Source organism: Schistocerca americana, chromosome X (genome assembly GCF_021461395.2).
Source record: "Schistocerca americana isolate TAMUIC-IGC-003095 chromosome X, iqSchAmer2.1, whole genome shotgun sequence".
In the NCBI taxonomy this organism is placed as follows: domain Eukaryota; kingdom Metazoa; phylum Arthropoda; class Insecta; order Orthoptera; family Acrididae; genus Schistocerca; species Schistocerca americana.
This window is the reverse complement of record NC_060130.1, coordinates 621,088,379-621,100,425: the sequence shown is the minus strand read 5'-3', so window position 1 is coordinate 621,100,425 and position 12,047 is coordinate 621,088,379. Positions and strand designations below refer to the sequence as shown.

The 12,047-nt window shown below is 42.7% G+C and overlaps 1 non-coding gene across 1 annotated transcript; it reads left to right on the top strand.

Moving 5' to 3' along the window:
• Positions 1 to 1,201: 1,201 nt before the first annotated feature.
• On the top strand, positions 1,202 to 1,276 carry Trnas-cga. Its single transcript has one exon. It is a non-coding gene; the product is annotated as a tRNA-Ser (tRNA).
• The last annotated feature ends 10,771 nt before the right edge of the window (positions 1,277 to 12,047 follow it).

The window sequence follows — 12,047 nt, the reverse complement described above, 5'->3', positions numbered from 1 at the left end:
CAGAAAAGAAAATTCGCCAAGAGTGGGGTTACCCTGAGGGAAGATCTGACGCGCGAAAGACTAAAAGTTTTGAACACTGCGATCACACAGTTCGGCCTTCAAAATGTATGGACCTAGGATGGCAGGATCGTAGTCAAGACGGAAGGAGGGAGGAAAACGGTGACGAACATGTCTCCGCAATATCCTTTCTTTCAGGAGTGCTAGTTCTGCAAGGTTCGCAGGAGAGCTTCTGTAAAGTTTGGAAGGTAGGAGACGAGGTACTGGCAGAAGTAAAGCTGTGAGTACCGGGCGTGAGTCGTGCTTCGGTAGCTCAGTTGGTAGAGCACTTGCCCGCGAAAGGCAAAGGTCCCGAGTTCGAGTCTCGGTCGCGCACACAGTTTTAATCTGCCAGGAAGTTTCATATCAGCGCACACTCCGCTGCAGAGTGAAAATCTCATTCTGAAAACATCCCCCAGGCTGTGGCTAAGCCATGTCTCCGCAATATCCTTTCTTTCAGGAGTGCTAGTTCTGCAAGGTTCGCAGGAGAGCTTCTGTAAAGTTTGGAAGGTAGGAGACGAGGTACTGGCAGAAGTAAAGCTGTCAGTACCGGGCGTGAGTCGTGCTTCGGTAGCTCAGTTGGTAGAGCACTTGCCCGCGAAAGGCAAAGGTCCCGAGTTCGAGTCTCGGTCGCGCACACAGTTTTAATCTACCAGGAAGTTTCATATCAGCGCACACACCGCTGCAGAGTGAAAATCTCATTCTGGAAACATCCCCCAGGCTGTGGCTAAGCCATGTCTCCGCAATATCCTTTCTTTCAGGAGTGCTAGTTCTGCAAGGTTCGCAGGAGAGCTTCTGTAAAGTTTGGAACGTAGGAGACGAGGTACTGGCAGAAGTAAAGCTGTCAGTACCGGGCGTGAGTCGTGCTTCGGTAGCTCAGTTGGTAGAGCACTTGCCCGCGAAAGGCAAAGGTCCCGAGTTCGAGTCTCGGTCGGGCACACAGTTTTAATCTACCAGGAAGTTTCATATCAGCGCACACTCCGCTGCAGAGTGAAAATCTCATTCTGGAAACATCCCCCAGGCTGTGGCTAAGCCATGTCTCCGCAATATCCTTTCTTTCAGGAGTGCTAGTTCTGCAAGGTTCGCAGGAGAGCTTCTGTAAAGTTTGGAAGATAGGAGACGAGGTACTGGCAGAAGTAAAGCTGTGAGTACCGGGCGTGAGTCGTGCTTTGGTAGCTCAGTTGGTAGAGCACTTGCCCCCGAAAGGCAAAGGTCCCGAGTTCGAGTCTCGGTCGGGCACACAGTTTTAATCTACCAGGAAGTTTCATATCAGCGCACACTCCGCTGCAGAGTGAAAATCTCATTCTGAAAACATCCCCCAGGCTGTGGCTAAGCCATGTCTCCGCAATATCCTTTCTTTCAGGAGTGCTAGTTCTGCAAGGTTCGCAGGAGAGCTTCTGTAAAGTTTGGAAGGTAGGAGACGAGGTACTGGCAGAAGTAAAGCTGTGAGTACCGGGCGTGAGTCGTGCTTCGGTAGCTCAGTTGGTAGAGCACTTGCCCGCGAAAGGTGAAGGTCCCGAGTTCGAGTCTCGGTCGGGCACACAGTTTTAATCTGCCAGGAAGTTTCATATCAGCGCACACTCCGCTGCAGAGTGAAAATCTCATTCTGGAAACATCCCCCAGGCTGTGGCTAAGCCATGTCTCCGCAATATCCTTTCTTTCAGGAGTGCTAGTTCTGCAAGGTTCGCAGGAGAGCTTCTGTAAAGTTTGGAAGGTAGGAGACGAGGTACTGGCAGAAGTAAAGCTATGAGTACCGGGCGTGAGTCATGCTTCGGTAGCTCAGTTGGTAGAGCACTTGCCCGCGAAAGGCAAAGGTCCCGAGTTCGAGTCTCGGTCGGGCACACAGTTTTAATCTGCCAGTTAGTTTCATTCATTAATTATGTCTGTTAATGGGCCCTTTATGGAGTCTATACAATCTTTAATTACGCAGACTGGGATTTCATCAAGTCCTACTGAAGTTTTATTTTTTAGTTGGTGTACTACTAGTGCCACTTCCCTTCCTGTAGTTGGCAAGAGCACCATTGAGTTTGTTGGCTGGTTCTGAGTAGGTAAATCATACGTATCTGGAAATTTCTGCTGTAATTTTTTGTAATACTACTGAAATATGAGTTTACAAAATCAGCTAATTTTTTAGGGTTACCTACTGGTACATCTTTGTTTTTAATATGTGAATTGAGGTCCTTTTTAGCAGAGTTAGATGTTTCCTGTTTGACGATGTTCCAGGCTGCTTTGCTCTTGTTTTCAGCTTCAAGTAATATTTTGTTGTTTGAAAGGTTTTTACGGCTAGCAACACCTTTCTGCAAATTTTCCTGTACTTTTTGTAGGATTGCAGAAGTTGTGGGTTAGATTGATTATTTTTTATGGTGTTGAGATACTAAGAGTTTCTGAGGAATTTTTGATACCTATAGTCACCCACTGATTTCTCTTTGTAGTTTTAATTTGATAAAGAGTTTTGGGAAACATCTCTTCAAATCTGAGTTTAAAAATTGACATGAACTTGACAAATTTCTGATTTGCGTTGGTTTCTGCATAGACTTCCCTCCAATCTTCATATTCTAGCTGGGATTTAAACTGATGCAGGGCTGATTTGGAAAACATTCTTTTGTATGTACAAAGTTTAGGAGGAGTTTCTACATGAATGTTAGTTTTTAAGATCTGGCAGAGGTGGTCTGCTAGGCCCAGGTTTTGGACAACAATATGACATTTTTTACTATCAATATCTGTAGCTACATGATCTATAGATGAGGAGGATTCTTTCGTTATTCTAGTTGGACAATTAACAAGGGAGGATATTCCGTAACAGCTTAGAATATTCACATATATGTTGCTAGCCTTATCAGGCTTCATCATATTAATGTTTAAGTCACCACAGATAATTACATTTACTTTTGGTCCAGAAACCTTGTCTAAGCTTTGATTCAGTTTTGAGAAGAATATATCAATGTCTTCACTAGGAGAGCGGTACACACAAAATATGACTAATTTTTTTGCTATGCCAGGTCCTATTATTTCAACAGCGGAAAGCTCGAAATGTTTGTCCTCACCTAGATCTAAAAGATCATATCTTACTTTAAATGACATACCTTTTTTTACATAGATACATGAACCTCCACCATTCATTGAGATTCTGCTATAGTAACATGCAAGGTCAAATGAGGCTAATGCAGTGTGTTCAATTTGCTTCCCTTTGCACGAGTGTTCAGTGATACACAAAATTTGGCTATAAAATTTTTCCAATTCTACTTCTAGCTGTTGTGCTTTGTTCTTTATGGCTTGAATGTTTTGGTGAACCACTGTTAGGCATTTGTTTTCACTTATCTTGGTGGCACCTTTCCCTTTAGACCTGATGCTAAAAAATCCTTCAGATGAGCTGGTGGCATGGTTACTCTTCTGTTGATGACAGTGGAGGTGAGTCTGTTGCCGGTTTGACTTGGAAGTTGGTGTATCTGAGGGTATCTGCCTTATGTTAGTCTTGTAACTGAGGCCGGGTACCAAAAATCCTGCAGAGTTGAAAGTTTCCTGGTTCTTGTGCTTCTTCTGTTTGCTTCTGTTACTGATGATGATGGTGAAGCTGGTGAAAAGTCTTTCACTGTTGAAGACTGAGGAGCGGCCAATACTGATGAAAGGTCATTGGCTGTTGGCACATCAGGCTTTTTTTTCTTGTTAATGATGCAGTTGCGTAGTATGTAGCTGCTTCTGCTGAAGCTGCTTTGGAAACTTCTGTCCTAGTTGACTCATTTATCTCAGCTGTTTTTGACGAAAGTGGAGATTCTAGTGCTGGACCTGTTGTCAGTGATTCAGTTTCATTTTCTTGTTGAAAATTTTCAGTTGCTGTTTTTGGTGGTGGAAGTGGTGTGGTCGTGCTATTCTTGTCCTTAACTGCCTTCACTGCATTAAGGATTTCTCGACTAATGAATGATTTTCCGAGTTTATTTCTGTGAAGCCCATGCCTTGTAAAATGACTTCTCTCTGCGGATGGTACGTCCACATATGTGGCATTTGGGAGGCTTCGGCAGATTTTCTCAAATTTCCTATTAGTAACTGTGATTTCTTTGTTGACACAGGATTCTTCTATAAGATCATGTCTTTGTGGGATACTGGCAATAAAGAAGTTAACATCTGTAATTTTCTGTAATGTACTTCTTAGAGCTCTTGTGGCGAGTTTGCCCTCGTTCCTATAAACATCATTAGCACCTCCTATTATTAGACAGTTGCTTCCAAGCTTCAAAGAATGTTCACAGTCTCTTAAAACTTCGCGCAAAGGGGCCCCCGGTTTCGTTATTCCACTAACCTTGAATATAGTTTGCATTTTACACAAAATGTAGGCTAAGCCCTTTCCATGACTGTCTGAAAGTATGAAAATATCTTCTTTTTTCTTCTTACCTGTATTGGTAGATATCTTGTTTGCACGATAAGTATGTTCCATGTATTTTATGGTATTTCCTTTCTTGTTATTACAGGACTTCGTAGGCCTACTGAAATGATTTGTGGTCGCTGCATTTGATGAAAGTACTTCCTTTCTTTGGCTCTTTTCACATATTTCATATCCATCACACGTTAAAAATTCAAACTTATTTGCTTGTGGGAGACGAAAGTTGTTTCCGTTACGATTAACACGACAAAACTTTTTAGGCCTAATAAAGTTACCGTTTTGTTCGTTTACAATCGTTTCACTACCCTTTGAATGGTCTATCACTTCTTCCAGCTTCTGTACACTATCTATCACTGATTCAAGCTTCTCTACATATAAGGCGCTGCAGTCTGGAACCGCAAGACCGCTACGGTCGCAGGTTCGAATCCTGCCTCGGGCATGGATGTTTGTGATGTCCTTAGGTTAGTTAGGTTTAACTAGTTCTAAGTTCTAGGGGACTGATGACCTCAGCAGTTGAGTCCCATAGTGCTCAGAGCCATTTGAACCATTTTTCTCTACATATAGTTTAGCTAACATAAGATCATATTTTAATGAAGAAGTCGTGCATTCTTCTTCGCATTCCGTTTGTAAACACACGATATGACGATAGTTACAGTGCACATTTCCACACTCACAGGTCATGTTTTTTTCCTCTAAGACATTTAAACATTGACGATGGGTCCATTTCTGTGACCACGAACATAATTTAACACCATATTTCACCTTCTTACTGCATTTTACACACACAGGATTTAAAAACTCGTAATTTTCCGCGGATCGGTTTATTAGTACGTCTACACGCGCCGCCATCTTATGAATTTATGGTCATTTATCGCTCAACATACAAAAGGCTGATATGATTCCAATGAGCCTGTAATCATCAAACTTCACAGGAGAGCCTTGATCCAGAGAACGTCCATTTGAAACTTGTAAACAGTAATCTTATAATGGATGTCTGCCATGACAATCGGGTGACAGATGTTACTGTAGCAGATATTCCAACTAACATATTGTGTTACATCTAGTTTTTCCCTGAAAGATTAGCAGCCCTATATTATCTTCATTTATCGTAACTTAACTGTTTTCGAGTTTGCTAACAACTTTAATTAACCTCTAAAAGTTTTAGGAAATTAGTAATTTTTACCGAAGGTCTTGCTGTTGCCCTAATAGAAATCTCGTTTCGTGTATTTGCTTCATTTCTTATAGGCAATTGGCAACCATTCAGCTCAACAGATTAAATGATAATCAGTGGGCTTAATTTAAAGTTATTTCTTCACTGCCCTGTAATATTGCACAAACTAAAATGCAGCCCCACTGTGAATATAGTTCTCGAACATGGAATGTGTTGGTTGACATTAGTAAGCAGCTGGAAATTGCTCTGACTACTGTCAATTGATTGGTAGCTCCTGTGAATCGTCGTGTTGGAAGGACTCCTGAGAGTCATGTACCAAAGGTACCTCAAGTACTATCTACTCCTGGATCCTGCATCCTCTGCAGAAAGTACGTAATCTGTCATTACTCTTACACTTGACTGTGAGTAGCATTTCAGTAGTAGGGTTAAGCATCTTGCACAGGGGGCGGACTGGGACAAGGGAAGAGACTGGGTGATGTACTGATCCCCCAACCAACAAGTTTGAGGTGCTGTCTTTCACTGAAACTGAGCTAGTGGGACTCACTTCACCTGTTTCGGGGAAACAGTTTTATCTGATGTCAGGGGGAGGCAAGCGCAAAAGAACATGGGACTGTCAGTCATTGGCAATTCAAACATATGGCGAATGAAGGTAGTTGTTAAGGAAAGGGCAAGATAGGACACCATGTGCGCTCAATGTGTATGCCTGGGGGCGTCATTCAACATGTTGAAAAGGCTATTCCAGCAGCCATTGATGGATCAGGGTACAACCAACTGCAGACTGTGGCACACATTGTAACAAAACAATGTCTGCCATCTGGGCTTCGAGGATATTCTTGGGACATTCCAGGGACTGGCAGAGAAGACCTGCTTTGTGCACAGAGTTTCAATGAAGCTCACAATTTGCAGCATTTGTCCCCAGAATTGGTCGTGGCCCTTTGGTTCCGAGTTGAGTGGTAGAACTGAATTAGAGACTTCATAGGTTCTGTGACAAGCTAGGCTGTGACTTCCTGGACTTGCGCCATAGGGTTGAGACCTGGAGAACTGTAGTGTCCCTCTAAATGGGTCATGTGTGTACTACACATCAGAGACTGCTACTCTGGTAGTTGACTGTGTAGGGGGTGGACACGAGGGCCTTTTAGATTAGATGACAGTCTATCCAATCCAAACATTGAGAGCTGTAGGAAACCCTGAAGTATCAGTGTAAGATCGAAAGAAATGCCTCCCACAGCTGAGAGTATTAAAATCCTAACGGTTAACTGCCAGAGCATTTACAATGAAGTGCCAAAATTTGAAGCACTCCTGAAACAAGGGGAAGTGCACATAATACTAGATACAGAAAGCTGGCTGAAATGTGAAATTGATAGCAGATTTTTGGGGAACATTTAAGTGTATATCAATAGGCTAGTGAACAGTAACTGGAGGTGGATATTTGCCCCAGTAGACAAGGAACTCAGATCCACGAGGGTAGAAACTGAAACTGCATGTAAGATTATTTAGGCAAGACTCAGTATCAGGGTGGGCATAAAATAACTGAATCCTGTTGCGCACCAGACACGTGTCCTGATGTGACCGAAAACTTTCGAGAAAATCTCAGGTCACTTGTACATAAGTTCCCCAATCACACTGTAACCATCAGTGGAGACTTTAAACTATTCAACCATCTGTTGGGAAAATTACAGGTTTGTTAGTGGTGGGCCTAATAAGTGAGAAATTACCAAATTTCTTCTCTGAAACCAACTTAGAACAGATAGTTTGGAACCCCACTTATGATGGAAATATCCTGGATCTAATAGCAACAAACAGACCTGACCTCTTTGAGGATGCTCACATTGAAACTGGTATCAGTTACCAGGACATGGTTGTGGCAACAATGATTACCAAAGGACAAGTACAACAAATAGGAAGTATATATATAGTGTGTGTGTTTGTTCAATAAGCTAGATAAACTGTCAGTAGTGTCATATCTCAATGAGAAACTTTAAACCTTCAGCACAGGGTGGGAGCATGTGGAAGAAGTATGGCTAAAGTTTAAAAGATTAATTGACCATGCACTGCATAGATAAGTGCCCAGTAGAACAGTTCACAATGGGAGGGACCCCTCCATGGTACACTCACTGTAAAGAAAGTTCTAAAAGAAACAGACATTACTGCCAAACAGGTGTAAAACAAAGCATAGGTCTGTAGTTAGAAAAATGCTGAATGAAACACATTTAGCTGTTAAACAGAGCAATCAATAATGCCTTCAATGACTACCATAGCAGAATATTGTCAAATGATCTTCCACAAAACCCAAAGAAATTCTGGATGTATGTAAAGGCTGTTATTGGTACCAAAAGTTAGTGTCCAGTCCCTAGCAAATGAAACAGGAACAGAAATTGAGGATAGCAATGGAAAAGCTGAAATGCTTAACTCCATTTTCAAATATTCCTTTACAAAAGAAACCCCAGGAGAACTGCCCCAGTTTCATTCTCGTACCACTGAAAAGATGAGTGAAATAAGTATTAGTGTTGATGGTGTTGAGAAATAGCTGAAATCGTTAAAACTGAACAAAGCTCCAGGGTCCAACAGAATCTCTGTCAGATTCTGTACTGAATTTATGACCGAGTTAGTCCCTCTTCTAACTATAATCTAATGTAGATCCCTCAAACAAAAAACCATATCCAGTTCTTGGAAAAAAGCACATCACACCCATCTACAAGAAGGGTAGTAGAAGTGATCCACAAGACTACCAACCAGTGTCCTTGACAATGATTTACTGTAGAATCTTACAGCTCAAACATTATGAGGTGTCCTGAACAGAATGACCTCCACCATGGCAACCAGCATGGATCCCGAAAACATCGATCCTGTGAAAGCCAATGTGCTCATTTGTCACACGACATTTGAAAGCTTTCGATAAAGGCAGTCGGGTAGATGCGGTACTTCTTGATTTCTGAAAAGCATTTGCCTCAATACCACACCTACACTTATTGTCTATGGTATGATCATATGGGATATCTCAAGGGAAATTTGTGACTGGATTCAGGACTTTTTGGTAGGGAGGACACAGTGTGTTATCTTGAACTGAGAGTCATCATCAGATGTAGAAGTAACTTCAGTTGTGCCCCTGGGAAGGGTGTTGGGACCTTTGCTGTTGATGTTGTATATTAATGACCTTGCAGAAAATACACTCCTGGAAATTGAAATAAGAACACCGTGAATTCATTGTCCCAGGAAGGGGAAACTTTATTGACACATTCCTGGGGTCAGATACATCACATGATCACACTGACAGAACCACAGGCACATAGACACAGGCAACAGAGCATGCACAATGTCGGCACTAGTACAGTGTATATCCACCTTTCGCAGCAATGCAGGCTGCTATTCTCCCATGGAGACGATCGTAGAGATGCTGGATGTAGTCCTGTGGAACGGCTTGCCATGCCATTTCCACCTGGCGCCTCAGTTGGACCAGCGTTCGTGCTGGAAGTGCAGACCGCGTGAGACGACGCTTCATCCAGTCCCAAACATGCTCAATGGGGGACAGATCCGGAGATCTTGCTGGCCAGGGTAGTTGACTTACACCTTCTAGAGCACGTTGGGTGGCACGGGATACATGCGGACGTGCATTGTCCTGTTGGAACTGCAAGTTCCCTTGCCGGTCTTGGAATGGTAGAACGATGGGTTCGATGACGGTTCGGATGTACCGTGCACTATTCAGTGTCCCCTCGACGATCACCAGTGGTGTACGGCCAGTGTAGGAGATCGCTCCCCACACCATGACGCCGGGTGTTGGCCCTGTGTGCCTCGGTCGTATGCAGTCCTGATTGTGGCGCTCACCTGCACGGCGCCAAACACGCATACGACCATCATTGGCACCAAGGCAGAAGCGACTCTCATCGCTGAAGACGACACGTCTCCATTCGTCCCTCCATTCACGCCTGTCGCGACACCACTGGAGGCGGGCTGCACGATGTTGGGGCGTGAGCGGAAGACGGCCTAACGGTGTGCGGGACCGTAGCCCAGCTTCATGGAGACGGTTGTGAATGGTCCTCGCCGATACCCCAGGAGCAACAGTGTCCCTAATTTGCTGGGAAGTGGCGGTGCGGTCCCCTACGGCATTGCGTAGGATCCTACGGTCTTGGCGTGCATCCGTGCGTCGCTGCGGTCCGGTCCCAGGTCAACGGGCACGTGCACCTTCCGCCGACCACTGGCGACAACATCGATGTACTGTGGAGACCTCACGCCCCACGTGTTGAGCAATTCGGCGGTACGTCCACCCGGCCTCCCGCATGCCCACTATACGCCCAAGCTCAAAGTCCGTCAGCTGCACATACGGTTCACGTCCACGCTGTCGCGGCATGCTACCAGTGTCAAAGACTGCGATGGAGCTCCGTATGCCACGGCAAACTGGCTGACACTGACGGTGGCGGTGCACAAATGCTGCGCAGCTAGCGCCATTCAACGGCCAACACCGTGGTTCCTGGTGTGTCCGCTGTGCCGTGCGTGTGATCATTGCTTGTACAGCCCTCTCGCAGTGTCCGGAGCAAGTATGGTGGGTCTGACACACCGGTGTCAATGTGTTCTTTTTTCCATTTCCAGGAGTGTATTAATAGTAGCCTCAGCCATTTTGCAGATGATGCAGTTATCTCTAATGAAGTACTGTCTGAAAGTAGCTGCATATATATTCAGTCAGATTTTGATAAGGTGCCAACTGTAGTTCAAGATTTAAACGAAAATACAGTTTCAGCAAAAGTTCCAGTATCAATTGGAACATCACTTCCAGTATCAATTGGAACATCACTTACAAAACCAGACTCAGCATCAAAACTGGCAGCATCTCCAACATCCACTGAATCATCAGCTTCAGAAACACCTCCAGCATCCACTGAAACAGCAGCTACAACTACAGATACAAGACGTATGGTGGCACGTCCAGGGGTAAGAAATACAAGGAGCAGGAAACGCGTAATTCTTAAGGATTTTTGGTACCCAGCCTCGGCAAGGAACAGCCGGTAACATTGGGAAACATGAGTACAAACTCCTCTCAATCTAATTTCAACAATTTAAAAATAATGAGCCTTAACATACAATGCATTAAAAATAAAATACTAGAACTTGAGATTGCAGCCAGTGAAGCTAGCATAGATTGTATTTGCATTCAAGAACATTGGTGCATGAGTTACGAACTAGAAAAATTTGCATTTCGCCATACAAATTAGTAAGCCATTTTTGCAAGAAGGAAACAAGACATGGCGGTGTTTGCATTTATGTAAAACCTGGAGTAAAGGTTAAAAATATGACTGTAACTGAATCCTTGAATGAAGAAAAACATTTTGAGGCTGCAGCAATTTTTAGAAATAAGTTAGAGGCATTGCTCAAAATATTACATCATAAAAAATCAACAATAATTATAAGTGGAGATTTTAATGTCAACTTATTGACTGAAGGTGCATCCAAAGATCAGTTTCTGAATGTTTTACATAGCTTCAATTTGTATCCACATATAACTAACCCTACAAGAATAACAAACTCTTCAAAAAGTCTCATAGATAATATCTTCACAAATATAGATGCCATAGATATAGATGTAATAAATGTTGACCTAGGAATATCTGATCACAATGCACTTATTCTTAAATTTCCCATAGCCCCTGTGACCAAAAATAGTTCATACCAAATGTACAAAAGAACCTTCTCCACAAATAGTTGCAGTCACTTCATAAATACACCAATCATGGGCAGAAGTACTGTTACAAACTAGCACAAACACTGCATATAATGTTTTTTCTTCCCTGTTTATGTTGAATTTTGAAATGTGTTTTCCTAAGAAACTTGTCAAAACAAACACATGCTAACTCCTGGATCACAACAGGTATTAGAAATTCCTCCAGGACCATGAAAATGCTTAACTATAGACTGAAAAGTTGGACTGACCCCAAGTTTAAAGAATATGTAACAAATTACAAAAAAATATATAGGAAAGTAATTACAAAAGCAAAATTACTAAGTAATGATAAATTAATAAGAAAATCAGGCAATAAATCCAAAACTATTTGGGAAATTGTGAAAAGGGAAACAGGTAAGGGCCTCAAGGATCAGGAAATAGTACTCAAAAATAGTGAAAATATTGAATTAAAAGATGAAACTCTGGCAAATTACATTAATAATTACTTTTTAAGTGTACCAGTGTCATTAAGTAAAAACTTTACTAAACATGAGAAATTGACAGCCCCAAAAGTAGACAGTAGTATGTTGTTAACTCCCACAAATGATAATGAAATATTAAAAGTGATAAAGAGTCTAAAATCAGAAATGTCTGCAGGTGTGGATGAAGTGCCGGTGTCAATAATAAAAAAAGTTGCCCAACAAATTATAAAGCCCCTGGTACATATTGCTAATTTGTCTTTCAGCGAAGGTGTGTTTCCTGAGAGGTTGAAAATCTCTAAGGTTAGACCTCTGTTTAAAAAAGGAGATCCATACAAG